Here is a 12,507-nt window from a genome sequence, read left to right on the forward strand (position 1 = left end):
CCCCGCCATTACTCTGCAGTGCAGTACCCTGCCATTACTCTGCAGTACCCTGCCATTACTCTGCAGTACCCCCCATTACTCTGCAGTACCCCCCAATACTCTGCAGTACCCCCCAATACTCTGCAGTACCCGCCATTACTCTGCAGTACCCCGCCATTACTCTGCAGTGCAGTACTCTGCCATTACTCTGGAGTACCCTGCCATTACTCTGCAGTACCCCCCATTACTCTGCAGTAACCCCCATTACTCTGCAGTACCCTACCATTACTCTGCAGTACCCCCCAATACTCTGCAGTACCCTGCCATTACTCTGCAGTACCCCCCATTACTCTGCAGTACCCTGCCTTTACTCTGCAGTACCCTGCCATTACTCTGTAGTACTCCCCAATACTCTGCAGTACCCTGCTATTACTCTGTAGTACCCCGCCAATACCCCGCCAATACTCTGCAATACCCTGCCATAAATTGCCATACCCAGCCATACTCGGAGATACCCAGCCATACTCGGAGATACCCAGCCATACTCGGTGATACCCTGAAATACCCAGCCATAGACGCCCCCCACCCCTCACCGCCCTCCGGTGCTTCTACCAACTTGCCAGTACGATCAAAGCCAGAATCTTTTTTTTATTTTTTATTTCAGGCTTCCCAGCCTAGAGGTGAGATGTGGGGTCATATTGACCCCCCAGATTTCACTGTAAAGAGGACCTGTCACCCCATATTCCTATTACAAGGGATGTTTACGTTCCTTGTAATAGGAATAAAAGTGATCAAAAATATATTTTTGGGGAAAAAAATGTCAAACTAAAATAAATAAAGTAAAATGAACAATATAAAAAAAAAACATTTTTTAAAGCGCCCATGTCCCCATGTGCTCGCATGCAGAAGCGAACGCATGCGTAAGCCCCGCCAACATATGAAAACGGTGTTCAAACCACACATGTGAGGTATCGCCGAGAACGTTAGAGCGAGAGCAATAATTCTAGTCCTAGACCTCCTCTGCAACTCAAAACATGTAACCAGTAAAAAAAATTTTAAGCGTCGCCTATGGGGATTTTTTAAGTAGCGACGTTTGGCGCCATTCCACGGGCATGTGCAATTTTGAAGAGTGACATGTTTGATATCTATTTACTCAGCATAACTTCATCTTTCACTTTATGCAAACATTGGGCTAACTTTACTGTTTTTTTTGTTTGTTTTTTAAGTACAAAACTGTTTTTCCCCCCAAAAAACGCGTTTGAAAAATTGCTGTGCAAATACCGTGTGAGATAAAAATTTGCAACGACCACCATTGTATTCTCCAGGGTCTTTTGGTATGCATATGCTGTGTGTGTGAAATAACCTGATAATATGACAATTTTGTGGAAAAAAAAAAAAAAGGAAATAGGCCGTCAGTACTTCAGGTGTGATCAATTTTCAGATATTGGCACCATAGCTTGTGGACTCTATAACTTTCACAAAGACCAAATAATATCCACCAATTTGTACTTATTTTTACCAAAGATATGTAGTAGTATGAATTTTGGCCAAAATTTATGAAGAAAAAATTACTAATCTGCTAAATTTTATAACAGAAACGAAGAAAAATTCATTTTTTCGCAGAATTTTCGGTCTTTTTTCTTTTAAAGCACAAAAAATAAAAAACTGAGAGGTGATTAAATACCACCAAAAGAAAGCTCTATTTGTGTGAAAAAAAGGACAAACATTTCCTATAGGTCCAGTGTTGCATGACTGAGTAATTGTCATTCAAAATGTGAGGGCACCGAAAGCTGAAAATTGGTCTGGTTATTAAGGGTGTTTAAGTGCCCAGTGGTCAAGTGGTTAATAATAGAGCTTGCAGTCAGTAGTGTTAGGAGTGCGTGCTGTCTGCGTGCTCTGTACCCAGTACATACCGCTATAATATAGGGCAGGCCCCTACTTTCAAACATCCAACTTACAAACATCTCCTACTTGCAAACGCAAGGAGACAGCAGCAAGTGAGATTAAAAAAGATGGACGACAAAACAAATTATACAGGGGTGATAACCCTTCCCTATGTTTTTTTTCCAAAAAGCTTAAAAATAGTTTTTTTGACTGGAGCTACACTTTAAAAATGTACCGGTTGAAAATTACAAACAGATTCAACTTAACACAACAAACCTACACAGTCCCTGTCTTGTTTGCACCGCCTGTATACTGCTGTTTCTGATGCTTTGCCAGGCTCTAACTGCAGCTGTCTTCAGTTGTTCTTTGTTTGTTGCCTTTAGTTTTGCCTTCAGCAAGTGAAATGCATGCTCAATTGGATTGAGGTCAGATGATTGACTTGGTCATTGCAGAAATTTCCACTTATTTTCCTTCAAAAACTCCTGGGTTGCTTTTGCAGTGTGTTTTGGATCGTTGTCCACCTGTACTGCGAAGGGCATGTCCAATCAACGTTGCTGCATTTGGCTGAATTTGGGCTGACAGTATATCTCTAAACTCTGCAGAATTCATCCGGTTGCTTCTGTCTTCTGTCACATCATCAATAAACACCAATGACCCAGTGCCACTAGAAGCCATGCATGCCCATGCCATCACACTGCCTCCACCATGTTTTACAGATGGCATTGTGTGCTTTGGATCATGAGCTCTTCCAAGTCCTCTCCACGCTTTTTTTCTTTTCGTCCTTCTGGTACAGATTAATCTTAGTTTCATCTGTCCAAAGAATGCTTTTCCAGAACTGGTCTGGCTTTTTTAGATGTTTTTTGGCAAAGTCTAATCTGGTTTTTCTATTCTTCAGGCGTATGAATAGTTTGCACCTTGTTGGGAACCCTCTGTATTTGCTCTTGTAAAGTCTTCTCTTGATTGTGGACTTTGACAATGATACACCCACCTCCTGGAGAGTGTCCTTCAATTGTCTGGATGTTGTGGATGGGCTTTTCTTTACCATAGAGAGGATCCTGCAATCATCCACCACTGTTGTCTTCCATAAATTATGCTGATATTAGAGGGAAAGCAAAGCCAGCAGACGGTGAAAAACGGGGTCCGTCATACGGAGATAAAATCATCAGGATTATTCTCCCGGATCTCACGAAGCAAACGCATGTGCGAGAATTGGTCATGCTGGAGCAACCAATTCTTGCTCCATGAACTCCTCCTCGCCCTGTACATGGACTGGGCTTGTGTCAAAGCTAAAAGCATAACACCAAGCCCCCACACAGCACAAACTCTACGACGAGTACGTACACGAAACATAGTTTCAAAACAGACGGCTGGTCAGAACAGACTAACAGAAAGCACCGATAAACAGCAAGATCTGAAAGAACGAACTGAAAACCAGAAACGAGCAGACAATAAGCACTGAAAATCAAAGTGTACTATATAAAATATAGGCCGCAATGACAAACAGATGCAAACTGACTACGTGCACTGATAAGCAGATATGCACCCACAAGCACAAACTGTAGAGCAGTAACGATCTGAAGCACATGTCTGAAAAGCGCGAATCGTCTCTAACCAAACTTCTACTAACAAGCGATAAACACGAGATCAGCAGGAGCCCAAAGGGTGCCGCATGTGGTGCTGAACTTCCCTTTTATAGTCCCGTCATATGCGGCTTACGTCACCGCGTTCTTGATGATTGAAATTCCAACAACTTTGTCCGACCGTGTGTATGCAACACCAGTTTCAGACAAAATCCGTTGGGAATTATCCGATGGATTTGGTGATCGGAATGTCCGACCGTGTGTACGGGGACTTACACTTTTGTGAGACACTGTAGTGGCATGGATGATAACTTATGTGGCATGGATGAGCATGAATGGGGATGTATGAGCCGTGGATGGGGATGGCTGAGCATGAATGAGTTAGCTGGGTACGGCTGAGTACGGATGGGTACAGCTGAGTATGGTTAGGTATAGATGGGATGGCTGGGTACGGCTGAGTATGGCTAGGTATGGCTGAGCATGGCTGGGTATGGCTGAGTATGGATGGGTATGTCTAATTATGTATGGGGGTGGATGGGATGGCTGAGCATGGATGGATGGATTGATGAGTATTGCTGAGGATGGATGGATGAGTATGCTGAGTATGGAGGAGTATGCTGGGTATGGATGGATGAGTATGCTGAGTATGGATGGGTGAGCATGGATGGATGGATGAGTATGCTGAGTATGGATGGGTATGCAGAGTATGGATGGGTATGCAGAGTATGGGTGGGTATGCATGGCTGAGAATGGATGGATTTGTCACATATCAGCGCTGTGGGCACTACACATGCAGCCCACAGCGCTGCTGCCACCGATCTTTCCCCCCTCTGCTCACACTGGATACCAGTTTGTTTACATGTGATGGCTCCGTCATTTGACGGAGCGATGACGTGGTAAACGGCTGCTATTAGCGGCCTTTTACCGTGATCCTCGATGCGTTTGGGTCACGGATGAGTTTGGGGGCGCGCGAGAGCGGGATTCTGGAAGGACGTCATAGTACTCCCTCCCAGAGTTATGCAACCGCCATGTAGCTGTCATTCAGCTATGGGCCGGTTGTTAAGTGGTTAAAAAAGAAAAAAAAAACTTAATCTAACTGCCCCATTTACCAACCTAAATCCATGGTCACATGATACAATAGGTCCTTTATTTTCCACCCTTTGTTCTGCAGAACAAGAGAGTCCTTCTCCAGGTGCCGCCATCAGGTCCTGGGCAATGTGGCCCTTTTTATTGGCTGTCTAATAGCAAGGTTCTCTAAGGTCCCTAAGACTACAGCAAAATATCTGTGTGCTTCAAGCTGGTTCACAGGGGTCCCCGAACACTATGCGGGGACACTATGACCGTGCAGATTTGGATTTGACATGCGAGATTTGTACTTTTAACATGTGAGTTGTTATAACATTTTTTTTACTAACTGTTTGTCCATTGCTGCACTTAGATGGGGCTTCCCTGTCTTTCTATACTGGGTTCACACAGGAGCGGTGCGGTGAAACCACATGCGATTCACACAGGAATTACACCACATTCCTGTTCAAATTGCATGCGATTCTTTGCAGTGCAATTTGAGCCCATTCATTTTGTATCAAAATGCACCACAAAGGTATCGGTTTCGGGTATTGGAGCATTTGCCTGAGTATAAGTACTCGTGCAAATACTCCGTATCGGTGCCGATATGGTGCAAAAAAAAAAAGTGTACTCACTTTTGTGAGATACTATATATATATATATATATATATATATATTTATATATATATAAATAATGTATTTTAAGATTTACCTACGGAACTTCTGTTCATAGGCATGTGCAGCATATCACATTAGGGTGTGCACTCCAAAAGCTCAAATGCACATGCATGTGTGTATATGGATATATACATAAATAATGCATACACACACACAGACAACCTGTGTAAATGAACCCTTCATTTTTTTTATTATGCTTTACACTTTTTTTTACATATTTTCCCCTCAATGTTTTTTGGGGTGTGAGGGACTATGGTGAGATATCAGGGTAGACCCCTGACCCGTGAAGTCTCACTTTTGAGGCAGAGAAAGGGACAGGGGGAAACACATTCCCCAGTTCCTTTCTGCAGCCTCAGTTGCAGAGAATCAATGAACACAAAGGGCTATCTATGCCCAGCCTTCCTGTTCATTCAAAAACTGAAGCATAGTAAACACAGCTTACTATGTTTCAGTTATGTATGAACACATGGAGTGATCCGTACCGTTCACTCACTGTGTATATTTATTCAAAAAAAGAAGAGGCCAGTAAATGACATTGTTACTATCCCCTTCTCCGCTCCCCATCCTGATGATCCCCCTGTATGTCTGTAGCAGCCCGTAGGGAGAGGAGGGAAGCTTTTAGCACTGTGAGGGGGACCAGGCACTAATGTTAACGTACTGTATATGGGGTGATTCGGGTGTGCCCAGGCACATCCAGCACACTCTGTGCGCACACCTATGTTTTTGTTTAAAGTTAAACTGCTACAGCCCACCCCAACTATTTGCAGTCTTAAAAATGAAAAAAAAATAGATCTAACTGCCCCATTTACCAACCCTAATCCATGGGCACATGATACACTAGGTCCTTAATTTTCTATCCTTTGTTCTGCAGGACAAAAGAGTCCTTCTTCAGGTGCCCCCATCAGTGACTGGGGCTCTTTTTATTGGCTGTCCAGTAGCATGGTCCTCTAAGGTCCTGAAGACCACAGCAATGTTATGACATCTCAAAGAGAGGTGGCACACTGATGGTGGACTCCAGGGCTGGTTTATTAGTCATCACTGTGGAGGGTCACGCAACGACGGGCTTGGCGCTATTAGAGGGGCTTTTACTTTTACATTAGGGAATGAGTGGGAGCGGATGATTCCTGCCCAGAGATGGATTTTAACTAAAGCTGGAGTTTCATTTTAAATGTTTTGGTACTGGAGATATCAGTAATATATTTCCAATAAGCAAGATGTTTATTTTGGCATATATTTGCTGCTGCGATCATCCGTGTGCTGGGGCTCGCTGAATGTTAGTGACTTTATTGACTAGCGTATCATGAAGCATAAGACACAATACATTTCTGGGAATGGCAACTATTTTCCAGTATCCTCCGTCATTATCAGAACTAAAGGTCAGAACATTCTGACTTCTACTAAGAGATAATAAAAGCAAGGCTAATCAGAAAGCCAGAAAATGTGGACATTTAAGTATTAAATTATGGCTGTATCTTGTACAGAGTTACATTAGAGAGAAGCCTTGAACAGATAATACTAGAACAATGGCTAAGGCCTGTTAATGAATTTCTAAATTAATATATTCCTTAATTGTAACCTATTAAAATAGTTCCGTTGTATTTCTTAAAGAGGAACTGCAGTCCGCTCACATAATGTATAATAAAAACACCTTTGCCATTCTGAAGCTTCCCTCCAACCACTTTGCATATTATTTTATATATACTGTGATTCTTTACTTGCCAAATATGCTGCAGACATCTTCCTCCACTGAGTCTGACTGCAGCCATTTTAACTATGGGCAGCTGAATATGCTGCCTGTTCACTTCCTAGATTTACACAGACACATAGAGGCACACCTCCAGTTCTGCAGCTCTCATTGGTCCTCTTATGACTCACCCCCCCCCTCCTGGCAAACTCTCAGGAGCGTGAGAAAGAGAGCTGTGCATGATGTCATAAGCCTAGGCTTTTTATCAGACAAGAAACAGGAAGTGGGCTGTATAAGGTATTTACTGGCAGAAAAAAAATGTTTTACTATCCAAAGTTAAAACAACAAGGGCAGATGATTTAATAGATGGAAAGATGAAAAAATGAGTTCCGCTCTAAGCACAATAGTGCACAATAGAAAAATGTGGTAGAAATGACAAAATAAGTCATTGATGGAAAAAATTCTAAAGCTAGATACAATCTAATACAAAGATGTTTAAAGTGGAACTACAGTCAGATAAGATAGTCTTGCCTAGGGCGCAAAATAGTCAAGCACCAGCCCTGTCATGTCATGCGAACTGGATGTGGTTCAAAACGCATTCAGTTTGCATATGTATGTGAACCAATCCTAATGCCCTGTACACAAGATCGGACTTTCCGACAACAAAATTGTGGAATTTTGTTCGAAGGATGTTGGCTCCAACTTATCTTGCATACACACAGTCACACAAATGTTGGCCAACAATTACGAACGTAGTGACGTACAAGACGTACGGCGAGCCGCTAAAAAGGAAGTTCTATAGTCATGGGATATATCCATTATGAACACTAGTTTTACAAGACTGAGCGCTTCCGGCTCGTACTTGATTCCGAGCATGTGTGGACGTTTGTGTGACGGATTTGTGTACACACAATTGGAAAGTCTGACAACAAAGTTTTGTTGGCGGAAAATTTGAGAACCTGCTAGCCAACATTTGTTGGCGGAAAGTCCAACAACAAATGTTCAATGGAGCATACACATGGTCAGAGTTTCAGCCAACAAGCTCACATCCAACATTTCCCGCTGGGAAGTCCGATCGTGTGTACGCGGCATTACTGTAAAGCCCCATACACACGATCGGACTTTGTACAAACTTTCCCGTGGACTTTTGTACAAAGGGCGTTGGCCGTAAGTTTGTATTGCATACACACGATCTGACTTTTTAGGCAACAAACACGAACGTAGTGACATTTCAACGTACTGACGACACTTCAATAGAGGACGTTCAATTACTCCGGCGCCACCTTTGGTCAACTTCTGTATTGCTGTCTGATCTTTTGCATTGTTGTCAAAAAGTTTGTCCGTTCGCACAGCCAACAAAAGTCTGATGAAAACCGAAAAAGTTTGTCCAATGGAGCGTACACACAGTCAGATGTTGCTCCAAAACAGCTAATTTGCATGTTTGGTGTCAAAAAGTCAGATCATGTGTACGGGCCTTAACACTTTGGGGCACATTTATAAAGCAGCAGTATGAACTTACCACAATCAACAAAAAAAAGAAGATTTGGAGCCTGAGTCAGTGGGTTTTTAAAGGCCGTACACACAATCGGACTTTTTGACAACAAACATGCAAATGAGCTGTTTTGGAGCAACATCCGACTGTGTGTACGCTGCATCGGACACACTTTTTCGGTTTTCATTGGACTTTTGTTGGCTGTGCAAACGGACAAACTTTTTGACAACATAAGTCCGATGGAGCTAAGTCTGATCGTGTGTTCACAAAACCATCGGACTTTTGTACAAAGTACAAACACGCATGCTCAGAACTAATGCAAAAGATCAGACAATACAGAAATTGACCAAAGGTGGCGCTGGAGTAATTGAAGTCCTCTTTTGAAGTGTCGCCAGTACATTGAAACGTCACTACGTTCGTGTTTGTTGCCTAAAAAGTCAGATCGTGTGTATGCAATACAAACTTATGGCCAACGCCCTTTGTACAAAAGTCCACGGTAAATTTTGTACAAAGCCCGATCGTGTGTATGAGGCTTTACTTGTGTCAATGACATCAATTTGAGACACTTGAGACCTGTTGACTTTTTTCTGAACTGCAATTGACTTTCTTCAAGTGAGTTTTGCATTTTCATAGACTTGCATGGCAATTCACACTCCCCTTGAAGCAAACAAAATCCAGCAGACACAGGCCCTTACAGATATGCTTACACAAAAAAAAAAAGCTTTCCCCTGTAAGACAATTGTATAATGTACTAGTATGCATCACATACTAGCACAGTATTCCAAAAAAGTTGGGAGACAATAATTTGCACCGAATTACTAACCCATTCTTTCAGAAACAGCTTGAAGGCTGCAAGTGCGAAAAAAAATTATGAGGTCCTCAACCTAGGCATATTATACTTACCTGCTCTGTGGTCACCTAGTTATATCTGGTCCAAGCATGCAGATTAGTGGTTTCAGTGCCTGCCTTTACATGGAGAGAGGGCCACTTGGGAAGCAAAGGGTGTCACCCATGTGGCCCCTAAGCAAAGATGTTATTTGATGGGGTAGAGGCAGTGAAGGACTGTAGTGTAGCATCCCTTCTTCTTTTTACTCACACCAGGGTCACCAGAACTCCAAGCCTTTACAGCACACGATTTTACATATGAATGTGCTCCCCAGGACCATCACCAGCGCCGGTGCCCGCGGTTCCTGCCTGCAAAAGGCAATCTTTGAAAGGTGGGACCTTTCCAGAGCCTGCTGTTGCTGTTATAATGTATGAATGTTGGGAGCAGGAAGGAATTTTTTCCCCTGCTTTAGCAAATTGGATCATGCTCTGCTGGGGTTTTTTTTTGCCTTCCTCTGGATCAACTGTGGGTATAGCATTGGGTATATTTTTTTTGTGGTTGAACTGGATGGACTTGTGTCTTTTTTCAACCTGACTAACTATGTAACTATTTAACTATGTGACGACACTGGATACTGCAAAATAAAAGGTAGAAAAACTGGGATTTTTTTCATTTTGGAGCATAAGGCTGAACTTGGCTCACCTTAATGATTGCAGGGGAGAAATGTAAGCCCTTGTACACACGGTCGGAGAATCCGTCGGAATGTGTCTTATCGGACCGTGTCGTCGGATAATCTGACTGTGTGTGGTATGCATCAGACTGATTCCGTCCGAATCTCCGTCGGACCCAATTTTCCAACATGTTGGAAATATTTCCCGACCAACTGGTTCGATCGGACGTAATCCGATCATGTGTAGCGAATTTTGATCGGACCAAGTGCCACGCATGCTCAGATCAAATTCCTACATCAAAGCTATTGGCTACTAGCCTGAATGTAGTCCCATCGTAAAGAAATTACGTCATCCCGTTCTGAAAGATCGGATTTTTCGCCAACTTTGTCCGACCGTGTGTATGCAACAGTTTCGGACAAGATCCGACAGACAAAATCCGACGGGCAAAATCCGACAGATTTGGTTGTGGAAATCTCCGACCGTGTGTACAGGGGCTTAGTGTTAGGGTGGACTTCCACTTTAATGAATAACAAACACCTAAAAGCTTTTATTGGTAATAGAATTTATGCATTATAATTTATTCTGTATGAAATATATTTTTATACTGTTTTATAAAGATGGTAATGCTGCTTTCTTCACGGTCATTAATTATAGAGACTATATATTCATTCAATGCATCCAGACACATATTCAATAGTGTTTCCTGAATGGTATTATTCCTATAAGGGTCCCTGAGCATGAAGGTTCTTGTACTGATTGACCTTCTACTGATATATAAAAGCTCCAAATGTATTAGAAAAATCTGCCCCCAAGAATATATGGAAATTCCACTGTTTATTTCCAGTTCGTATATGGACCTGCTTTTCAGAACACATAAAAGAAAAATCCATAAAGATATTTCCTTGGTGGGATTCAAACCCAGACCTACGATGCAAAGAATGCTAGTCACTGGCTGCTATAATTGCTACTTCAGAATAAGCTTACACACTGCTGCTTGTCCAGATACAACTTTTAAAGCAAAACTTAAATGTATTTGAGCACCACAATCTGAAAATGCTTTTTAATTCAATTATATTATTCAATGCAAATCCACCTTTCCATCCATGACTCCATGCTTTATTTTGTTACTTCACTTTGAAAAACACCTCTTTGCATTTCAAGCGGTGGCCATCTTGAGTAAGGGCAGATGATTCATGTAGCATTTACTTCCTGGAATCCACCTGTCCTTAGCTCAGCATGCAGGCAGGGGGGGGGGGGGGGGGGTGCTTAGCTGAGAAAGCCCCTCCTCCCGGTGAAATAAAAAAAAAATGCCCATTAAAATATATAATTTTGGCCTAGGCCAGAAACCAGGATGCTGAAGAAATGTAAAAAAAAAAAAAAAGCTTAAGTATAGTATGCCTTCCTATTTAATTATATATATATATATATATATATATATATATATATATATATATTTATATATATACACACACATATACATACAGCATCTTAAAAAAGTGAGTACACCCCTCACATTTCTGTAAATATTCTATTCTATCTTTTCATGTGACAACACTGAAGAAAGTAGTGAGTGTACAGCTTGTATAACAGTGTAAATTTGCTGTCTCCTCAAAATAACTCAACACACAGCCATTAATGTCTAAAGCGCTGGCAACAAAAGTGAGTATCTTTGTTATGGAACCGTTGTGTATCCCCTGGTAACCGTCCCAAATACACAACGGTGCCAAAACAAAGATATATTTACCGTATTTATCAGTGCACAACATGCAAGTTTTTCCCTTTAAAATCAGGGGAAAATCGCGGGTGCGTGTTATATGTCGATCCCCCGCCGATTGTGAGCCTCTTGGCGGCTTTCAGCTTCTCTTGGCGGCTTTCAGCTTCTCTTGGCGGCTTTCAGCTGCTCTCGGCGGCTTTCGGCTGCTCTCGGATGTTCTCTGCGGCTTTCGGCCCCTCTCAGTGGCTTTTGGCCACTCTTGCAGTTCCGATTGAGCAGGCGAGTGGGGCCAAAAACCACTGAGAATGGCCGAATGCGGCCGAGAGCCGCCAAGAGTGGCCGGCTTTGTATCTCGTGGTGCCATTTTTAAACGGCAAGGCTGCAAATGACACTGACAAGGCTGCATGGCAAGGCTGCAAATGACACTGACAAGGCTGCAGATGTCACCCGGTGACCCCACTGACAAGGCTGCAGATGTCACCTGGTGACCCCGCCCTTTATGACGTCACAGTCCCAGCATGCCTCGCCTCATGCCTTTATAAGTCGTAGCACACTGTGCACACAGCATTGTAGCGGGAGAGAGCATCGTGTCAACATCGGAAGAAGATCGGAGGGAAGAAGTCGACGGAAAATACCAGGCCATCCCTAGCAAAAGAGCAGCAAAAGAGCAGCAAAAGAGCAGAAGATAGCGGAGGAGCCCAGGAGAAGAATCGGAGAGCGGGAGAAGAACTGGAGACTGGGAGAGAAGGCCAGAGAGTGGGAGACGAGGCCGGAGAGAGCGGAGGAGTCGGAAGAGTCCCCAGAAGATGGAAGAGACCCTCGGAGCTGCCTAATAAACTACTGTAGCGGATGACATTTTGGACAAAATGTCATATGCATGTAAATTTAGTTTTTGCCTCAGAACAATAAAGTTCTGAGGGTTGATTATGTAGGC

This window comes from Lithobates pipiens, unplaced genomic scaffold (assembly GCF_037356315.1).
Source record: "Lithobates pipiens isolate NorthernLeopardFrog02 unplaced genomic scaffold, aLitPip1_a1.2 Scaffold_3, whole genome shotgun sequence".
NCBI lineage: Eukaryota > Metazoa > Chordata > Amphibia > Anura > Ranidae > Lithobates > Lithobates pipiens.